We start from the raw sequence: 10,837 nt of genomic DNA on the forward strand, positions 1-10,837 counted from the left end.
GGGAGGTTTTATCTTTTTCTTCTTCTGTGGAGTCCTGATGAAACATTTATGAGTTTCTCGACAGTATCAAACCAAGATTTCTTCTCCATTCTTCCTTCCCCAGCTACACAGACTTCCAGGTGCCTGGCTCCTTCGGGATGATATGAATGTGAAGGATCCTGCCTCCAGAAATTACCTCACTGGGGGTGATGCCTTGCCTTCCTGCAAACCTCCTAGTATTCTGAAACAACCAGTCACAAACTATCAAATGGCTTAATGCTGTATCTTAATTTTCTGTGGTGGCCACCTGTACTACAATTAACATTAAATGCAAGATTGCAGAGAAACACTGGTACACAAACTGGTCAAAATCGTGTCTCTTACTAATTGCCTGTGGTGCACAAGGATTCAACGTTCCCAATCGTCCTTTCTCAGTCTGTATACTCAGAGTACAACCAAACCTATGATGGGACATTGAAACAGCATGTTCAAATGTGTCCCATGTATATTGACCAGGAACCCATGGTAAGCATAGAGTTAATATACGGTGTTAAGCCCTGCTTTCACTGTATTTGATATCGGTATAATTTGTGGAGGAGGAGGGGAAAAACAAGTCATTTAAATAAGGATACAGGTGGACCCGTTGCAACAATGAGAAGTACAAGTTGTAATGTCGAAACGAACTTTACAACTTTGGTGGGGGGGGAGGATTGAGTGGGGGATGGGAGGAGGCTAGGAAGGGATGGGAAGGGGAAACAAAGGAGGAGGCTACAATGCTTGATAAAAAATGTACTCACTATCTTGCCCATGTAATTGTAACCCCTCTGTACAGTATTTTCACAATAAAAAAATAAAAATAAATAAAGACCACTTAAATATCAGCACTGCACTATAGATGTTAGTGACATAATTTGCAAAACATTTGTTACTTATCACATGCCAGAATACATGCATCTGCCATGTTCTTTTTGCAATGTAAGCATGTCATCCTTGAGAAAGGAAAATTGTAAAAGAACCAAGAGGTAACACTGAAATCAATTAGAGCGAAAACATCAATGGCCAACTGTTGGTGATCTGATATGAAAGGAAAAGAAAATATTTCAGAAACTGACATCTGCTCTGGCCCAGAAAATCAAAATACCCTATCAATTATTTTATATAATCATTCAGTTCCACTCTTGACAAGAATTCCAAATATTGAGGAAGATTAAACAACCTGCTTGAGGCTTAGGAAAAAGAATTTAAATAAATGGAATCCAATTTGATGCCTCCCCTTTGTTTTTACTTCTTGCTTGTGTTTGTCTTATATATTATGACATTAGAACAAACTCTCTCCTATTCTCTTTCTGTCTCTCTGTCTCGTTATCACACACACACATACACACACACACACACACACACACACACACACACACACACACACACACACTACATCCAGTTGGATGTGGTTACAGATTTTTCTCAGCCTTGGACTATCAGTCACAGAATATTGAACTCAACCCCAGAAGAAAAGCATTGCCTCTTGGACAGATGTCAATAGACAGGGCTGAAATGACATTCTCACCACTCACTTCCAGGAGCAAGTATGATGACACAGATGTATAACAAAGAGTGCTTTTCATAGGGTGAAGAGTTCAACTGACCCCTGAGCTTTCTGATGGTTCTTCCACAGCTCAGAAAAAAGGCCGAGTAGGAGGGGAGGGGATGCTTTGCCATGAATAGAGTGGATATCGACCCAGAGACTCCCATAGGCCAGAGTGATAGATGTTGACACGAACAAAAGCTGAATGCACAGGAAGCCACTGCACGTGGACTGGTGTTCAGCTGGAGAAAGCCAGTCTCCAGACTTAAGAGATGGGCATATCAAAACGAGCCTGCTCTACCAGGGTGCATTTTCTATCCCATAGGACACAGTGTTCACCCCATTGGCATTAACGTTCTTGTCCTGCTGGCTCTCAGCACATCCTCCTGGCTGTCCATCCCTGGAGGCCAATGCCAGGCTCATGGAGTATCCACACGCAAGGAAGCAGTGGCATGGTCCCTGAGGTAGGTCCATTCAATGATGCCTCCCAATTCTGCACCACCAACCCCAGCCGCATTTGTCTCAAACTCCAGCCACCTCTCAGCCAGCCTTTCCCCTCTATACCTGGTGTGCATCTCCTCTAACTTGGTCCTATAGGTGTGTTTTTCTCCACAATGATAAGCTTTTCAGGAACGCAAGTTGTAGGTTCGTTATCTTTCCACTTCATTACCACTGTGAAATTAAAAAAGCCATACAAGCCAGATGACCATGGCTCACCCCCGTAATCCTAGCTACACACAGGAGACTGAGATCAGAGGACGGTGGTTCGAATCCAGACTGGACAGAAAAGTCTCCGTGACACTCTTATCTCTAATTAACCACTCAAAAAAACAGAAGTGTGGCTGTGGATCAAAGTGGTAAGGTGCAAACCTTAAGTACAAAAGCTCAGGGACAATGCTCAAAGCCAGGGCTCCATGACTGGGGCGGGGGAGGGCGTGGTGGGAGAAGCCACACAATATATATTTATTGGCAAAAAAATCCACATACTGCTATCAATAAACTGCTTTCAATATTATCCAACTCTTACTTGAAGGCTTAAATGAATATGAATTTTCCCAAAATTTTATGAAAAAAAAAATCTTAGGACTGTGTAGTTTCAAGTGTTTTACTCTTTTGTAAAGAAAAACAATGAACTTTCCTTCTCAGATAAGCTTATAAAAGCCTGTTGCTTTCTATTACCTGTGTCATAGAGTGAGAAACAAAATGATGTTTCCTTTCAAGAATGACAATATTATTAGGGAAATACACTTGTCAAAATAGTGTGTGTGTGTACTTGCTGTTTAAATAATGTCAGCAACTGTCTGAATACGCACTAAAACAGTCATTCTTTTCACATTGGCAACAATCATGCACAAAGATATTTATATTGCTTGACCCCAAAGTTGAAGCACCCAGGAATGCATATTTTGTAATCCCATATTCTCCTATTATAGCCCAGGCAATCTGGCATCAAACTGGAGAAAGAATAAGTACAGGAAAAAGTCAGGAAACTGAGAAACACAGAAACGTCATTTAAAATAATAATGCATTATATGAGCTCATTAATTAAGACAAACATGTGAGGTGGAATATTAAGAGCAGAAGAAACAGAATGTGGAGGATGAGAACTGTTCGAATTATCTCTACAACTCTGCTTTAACGCCACCATGCTTAAGTGAAATGTTTCTTAAAATTTGAAAAAAATGAGGAAAAGCCAGAAGAATAATTTTCATAATTTATACAAGCATTTCTTACTGCATCTGTGTTATATCCAGATACAGAGGCACAGAGAAAGGCTCGAAAGTTAAGACATATATAAAAGTACATATACATATGAGCTTAACAATGCTTAATCTCAGAGGGGACTATAAATAGTGATGATATAGTGCTTAAATAGTTTATAACATTTATTTTAAAACATTTTATAATTTTCTACTGTGCATATTTCCTTTTTATTAGCATGAGTTGATTGCACGAAGCAGTTTCATTGTTCCTGTACATGCATATAATGTACTTTGATAAAATTTACTATCTCCATCTCTTCCTTAGCCCTCTATTCTCTTCTAAAACAGATTTTAGTAGGTTTCAGTATGCTATTTTCAGATTTATATAATAACTTTTTATATATCTATGGTATCTGAATATTTTACACACGGAGAGTGGCATATCATACTTCGTTTATGTTACATTTAAGTTTGGTCAACATAAGTAAAATACTAAACAAAAACATAATTCACACTTAAAAATACACAGAGATGGGTAATAGAAACCTTCAGACAGTTAGAATATTATAAGTAAAGGATCAAAGCTTGCAGTGTGACTTATACAGGTTTTAGTGAATATTCTGGCTTCAAAGTTCTTTCTTCATGTAACTACAAATTACCCACATTCTCTGAATGAGTTCTTGCTCCATCTTCAACTCTGAGTCACAAATTCAGGCTGCTTTTCATCAAGAACACACCTGGTCTGAAGAAATTCTGGGGTGAAGAGATGAGGGACGGGGACAAAATCAGCATCCATCAGTCATTTTGACCACAGACGCACAGTCTTAGACATGGATCCCATGGAAAAGTTAGGTCCAACAGGCACCCTTTCCATGTCTTCAATGGTATGATCAATGATGCCACACAAATGGCACCTGAAAAATAGCAAGCCTTTGCAGTTCTGTCTTTGGAATTCGAGATACATGAATGATGCATGTGTGTGTGCAGATTTTTCACCTGTGACAGGTGTAGTATGGGCAATTTCCTTCATCTATTAAGAAAACCTCCCATAACACCAGTAGTGCATGCAAATGAGATCTTCATGTCAGTTTATTTCAAATTCCACGTTGCTATGTGGTGGGTGAATGCTGTGTGAAAATCAGTAATTGCTGGGAATCCCACTGATAACAGTCCTGATGACAGGTTTCTCAGAAGGAAGATGGACATGTTGTTTATTAGCTATTTCATTTAAGTGTGTTTTCTTGTTTTAACACACTCGTGCGTTGTATCACAGCCCACCTGATAGAAACAGCTGGCCAGTTCTGCTATACACTCTGAGTGATCAGATTGATGTCAAAAAAAAGTAAGGTTGGATTGTCTCTGTATGCAAAGACACAATGATTAAGTTTGACAGTCTTCAGATCTTAGGCATCTGTGTCCCTAATTGCCCATATGTGGGCTGCTGTGAATCACTAATTACTTTGACCTGGCCAAGTACAAAGTAAATTTCATTTATGGAAATTACATATTGCCTCTGGTACCACATGTGTGCCTTTCTTAAGAATAGAGATGTCTCCCTTTAAGTCTTTAGCTAAATTGTTAATTATGTTGTTCTTTCTTTGAGGATTTATTTTTTTGGGGGGGAGTTAACTTTTTGAACTCAACAATATTTTAGATATAAAGCCCTTATCTGATGCATAGCTAGTAAAGATCTTTTCACATTCTGTGTGAGAAAAGCCTGGCCCTGGTGGCTCACCTGTAATCCTAGCTATTCAGGAGGCTGAGATCTGAGGATCGAGGTTCAAAGCTAGCTAAGGCAGGAAAGTCCATGAGACTCTTATCTCCAACAAGTCACCAGAAAACTGGAAATGGCACTGTGGCACAGGTAGTAGAGCACTTGCTTTGAGCTGAAGGGCTGAATGATAGTGCCCAGGACCAGAGTTCAAGCCCTGTGACCAACAACAAAAAAAAACCAAAACACCAACATTCAGATTCTACTTCACCCAGTTATAATGGCCATTATCAAGAAAACTAACAATTCAGATACTGGCAGAGGTGTGGCCAAAAGAGAATGCTACTACACTGTTGGTGGGAATATAATTTTATTCAACTACTCTGGAAAGCAGTATGGATGTTCCTTAAAAGACTAAATATAGTGCTTTCAATGATCAAGATTATACTCTTGAGTACAAACAAAACCACACTAAAGTTCCCAGTACAACCATGATCATTGCAGCATTGTTTACCATAGCTAAGATATGGACTCAACCTACATGACCCTCAGTGGATGAATGGATCAAGACAATGTGGTATATATATAGAATGGAATTCTATGATTCCATCAGAAGAAATGATGTTGCACCATTTGTATAGAAATGGAAACACCTGGAGAGAAAATATATTAAGTGAAGTAAGCCAGACTCAAAGAAACACAGGTTGCATAATCATCCTCATTTGTAGCAATTAGAATGTGCCTTTAAATCTACAAGTAAACACAATGGATACTAATAGACAAAATTGTACTTAGACATGATAAATTAAACAGGACTCTAAATATTCACACAGTGAGATCAAAGGAGGATATACTTAGGAGAGGATCACAAAGGCTCAATACTTATGTGCATACATTCATATAAAATATTTACAGAAGTTAACACACAATTTTCTTTTTCTGTCCTTAAACTTTAATTCATTTTATTTGGAGCCGGGCACTGGGGGCTCACGCCTATAATCCTAGCTACTCAGGAGGCTGAGATCTGAGGATCACGGTTCAAAGCCAGCCCGGGCAGGAGAGACCGTGAGATTCCTATCTCCAATAAACCACCAGAAAACCAGAAGTGGTGCTGTAGCTCAAGTGGTAGAGCTCTTGACTTGAGCTGAAGAGCTGAGGGACAGCGCCCAGGCCCAGAGTTCAAGCCCCACGACTGACAATAAACAAATAAATAATTCATTTTATTTGTATATATATATTTATTTAGGCCATAAACTCTATAAAGTCAAAAGTAATTATTCTTAACCGAAATATTATCTCTGCATGTAATTTAGATACAGCAGTTGGCATATCTATCAATAAATTTTAGAATTATACAGAAATATGAATATGCTCCTTTGCCCATTAATCATTCTTTTATATGATTATTATCAGTATATTACTTTGAAACTTTCTTTCATAGTTTTGTGGTATATTCTGACACTGATTATGAAATACTTTTCTTTTTGATGCTATCTCTTTCTTAGCTGAATTCCCTGTATCTTCACCTTTTAGAGTGAAAGTTTTATTCTCCTGTCTCAAGGACATCTTGATGTATTTCCTCCTCTCTGATCTAACTTGTTTTACACTTCCTGCTTAATGCTTTTCATGAGGAAATTTTGACCTTACTGAATTTCTGTTAAGACATTTTGTTTCTGCTTTTTGTTTTTCAAGGTTTTCTTGCATGTATTATGCAAATGTGTGCCTGTGGTTTGAAATATTTTTCATAAATAAAGTAATTAAACTAAGAGTGAGGAGACCAAAAAATAATCAATTTATACTTTTATAAAGCTTGTTATTTTTATATATACACATATGTATATACGTGTATGTGAGTGTATATGTATGTATGTATTTCAGATTACATCAACATCACTGAAATATTATTACACTAACCAATTCTTCTACATATAGGTTGTTTGGTTTCCTGACATTGCAATTGATGATAGATTTTGTGTGTGTGTGTGTGTGTGTGTGTGTGTGTGTGTGTGTGTGTGTGTGTGTGTGTGTGTGTGTGTGTGTTGGTCTGGTCTTGAACTCAGGACCTGGTACTGTCCCTGAAATTGTTTTGCTTATGGCTAGCTCTTTACCCCTTGAACCACAGCACCACTTCTGTTTTTTTCTGAGTAGCTTATTTGAGAAAAGAGTCCTATGGACTTTCTGCCCAGGCTGGCAATCCTCAGATCTCTGCCTCCTGGGTAGCTAGGATTATAGGTGGGAATGAACAGTACCTGGGTGATTTTAGATAATTTTGAATAAACATCATTCACCCATTCAGCATCCTCCTTATGTTGACAATTACAGAGACAATGAGAGAGAGAGAAACAGAGAGAAAGAGGAAGAGAGAGAGAGAGAGTCAGATAGACAGGTTAACAGAGACAGAGAAAGATTCTAACATGTGCTCTAGAATCATAATGAAGATCACAATATTCAAATCCATGTGTGACCCAATACTGATGATCTTCCTAGCATGTTCTCCAGGTGCATCCTTTTCTGAGAAGCCATCCTTTCTTTCTTAGAGTTAATTTTCCTTCTGGAAGTGAATGAGTACAACTTTTCATGAGGTCATTTGAGCTGGATAAGAACAATTTCCAAATGCCATAAATCCTTGACAAATCATGAACATTTGGTAACTGTGTTATCGAGGGTTGGAAATGATGGAGGTTGTAGGCAGTAGTGGAGAGTACTGAAAGTGGTAGAAGGTCAGTAAGCTAAATTGCGGCATCAGGAAAAGACATAGTACAGAAGGATGAACCTCAGGATTTGGCCAACAGTGCTGGTAAACACAAATTAAAGCACTTAGAAAACCAGTTGTGGTGAAATAAGCATGCTGTTAGACACTCTACATTTCACACTGCAGAAATCCACTCCTGTTCTCTGCTAAGCCTCACAAGTAACCCTTTCCTGCCTGGGAAGGTAGACGCCAGCTCTGTCTGGCTACAAATTTGTCTTCATCCAGCTTCCCATTGTTGAGCGTTGTGCGCCTAATGAACTCATGCTAGTTTGAACTTCAGAATAAATGCAAAGAAAGTCCTGGGTGAGTGGTAGGTGAACGTTCTGAAGTGCGAGAGGGTATGAGCAGGTGCTTGCCTGCACGTCTTTAAATCATTCAGTGTCAATGAGGAGTGATTTTAATCGCTTCCAAAAGTCCTTTGAACGCCAATGACAGAAATTTAGGGGAATTTCCCAAGTGTGCTGGACTCCTTTAGACATTCAATGAACTTTAAAAAGTGGTTTCCTGTTTCAATTGCAAAGCCTGAAATGTTAAGTGCTTTATTACCATTTTATCTAATTAGTAACTCCTTGAGAAGGAAGTAGATATCAGGTAGGAAGTAATCTAAAACAGTGATACCACCTCCAGCCTGCCGGCTCCCACACCTCCCGAGGTATCTCTGAAGGAAAGGGAAGTCTCGCATGTGGACACTTTACACCTGCCACATGGTAATTCTATCACAGTCCAATTGTGGAAATTCAAAAAGTTATAGCCATCATGAATGCCACCTAAATTTCATCTAAAAGTTCCAAGAGGAAAAAAAGTTAATTCTTTGAATATACATAATATTGTAATTATAAGGGATGTATGATATCATCATGATAATTTACTGCATCTTTTGATCAGAAAATAAACCCCAATTAAACAAACTACCGGACTTTAGCAACAATTCTGTTAGTCTCTGCTCAGACTTTATATATATATATATATATATATATATATGTATATATAAAATTACAGTCATCTACTGGGTCAACAAATAAAGACCTGAGACACAGTGTAACTTGGTGAGAGACACATTAGCTTAGTGCTAATTCTTAGTATTTACTGTGCAACAGATTCAGTTCATATAAATTCTGAGATATAGAGTTTATTCCTCCCCTTCCAATGCAGATAAAACACCAAGATCCATAACAAGTACATAGCTCAGGCAGAATCATGAAAACTATGATTTAGCAGAGCAAAGATTAAAACTATCTTCTGTTTATATTTGGTCAATAGAGCATTGGTCTGCTGAGTTTCAAATCTAAGTATAACAGCTTTTACCTAGTGGTTCTGTAATCACAACAGGAATGGTGAATTTTTTTTTCCTGCAGTTGTGGGGCTTGAACTCAAGGCCTGGGGGCTGTCTCAGAGCTTTTCCACTCAAGACTAGTGCTCTTCTACCACTTTTGAGCCAAAAAGCCACTTCTGGCTTTATGGTGGTTAATTGGAGATAAGAATCTCATGTATTTTCCTACCTGGGCTGGTTTTGAATCACAATACTCAAATCTCATCCTTCTGAGTAGCTGCGATTGCAGGCCCAGGCCACCAGTGCTCAGCTAGGAATGGTGAATTTTATGGCCCAAAACCCTGCTTCAGATTTCTGTAGTGATTAGGACTCTTCTTAAAATCCTGTTACCTTGCACTGTCTTTGATCTTCCTCTACAGTCTTACTAAAGAGACTGTGAGCCTCTGATTATTAAAATTAGCCACAATGACAAGTGTGAAAGCCAAGTTCTAAAGCCCTTAACTTCTTTGCCATAATCTCTAGTGGCTTTTTATCCAGACTAGAGCTGAAGTTCTCTATAGCACCTGACACCAGTCCTCTCGTCTCTCCTCTGCTCTGCACTGACTTGGTGTTCTGACTCTGATAGAGACTGGCGGTGTTATATTGATCTATTAAGATTATTCATTGTATCTTCACCTTGACTCACTCCTTTCTCTTAACGCAGATTTTGATCTTGTCACTCAAATTTCCAGGTGTAACCTGTGTCTATTTCAGAGACAGTATATGTATTGGCGACAGTTCAAACATGTTCTTCATCCTGCGTTTCCCTGTTTCCCTGTTCCTCTGAATATTAGAGATCAATTATTTTATTTCCTCTTTCCCTTTCTCAAGATATTCACTGTTGGTGGTGATGGAAATGAGGCTTGAACTCAGGGTCTAGGTGCTGTCCATGAGATCCTTTTGCTCAAAGCTAGCACGCTACCACTTTGAGCCACAGCACCACTTCTGGTTTCCTGATAGTTAATTGGAGATAAGAGTCTCACAGACTTTCCTGCCCAGACTGGCTTCGAACTATGATCCTCAGGCCTCAGCCTCCTGAGCAGCTGGGATGACAGGAATGAATCACTAGTGCTGAGCTCAGAATTTTAACTTCTCAGGAAAGGGATACAATTGAATTATTAGTATTCACCTTCATGCCAGAAACTTTCAGACATATTGAAAAAAAACATGTTAACTTATTAATTATCCCAATGATAAACAAGGATTTTCTATTATTCTCTCAGTTGAGAAAACTGACATATAAGAAACTCAATCCAACTGAAGCGTTCAGTTGCCCTAAAGACCTGAATGTCTCCGCCATGCCTCTTTCCTTGCAAACAAAACACTTGTCTTTCTGTCCATTGTCATAGTGAACAGTGGTGCCAATATAACCTTGTGGTCCTTATATAAAGGAAAGTCTGGCAAGAAATACACTGGAAAAATTTCACTTTGTTTGTGAAGACCTACAGTCTTGGAGAAAAAAAAATTTGCTTACAAATTCTCCGTATTTCTTATTTGTGGTCTATGTGGAGGAATTCAAGCCCAGAATAAAAGTGGTCTTTGGTCTTCTTAATACAAGAGGCACGCACACAGTGATCAAATCTAGTGTTTGAAGCTGGGCATTGGTGGCTCACGCCTGTCATCTTAGCTACTCAGGAGAATGAGATCTGAGGATTGTAGTTCAAAGCCAGCCCAGGCAGGAAACTCTGAGAGACTCTTATCTCCAATAAACCACTCAGAAAACTGGAAGTGGCGCTGTGGCTCAAGTGGTAGAGCACTAGCCTTGAGCTGAAGAGCTGAGGGACAGCGCCCAGGCCCATAG

This window comes from Dipodomys ordii, unplaced genomic scaffold (genome assembly GCF_000151885.1).
Source record: "Dipodomys ordii isolate 6190 unplaced genomic scaffold, Dord_2.0 Scaffold82, whole genome shotgun sequence".
NCBI classification, from domain to species: Eukaryota; Metazoa; Chordata; class Mammalia; order Rodentia; family Heteromyidae; genus Dipodomys; species Dipodomys ordii.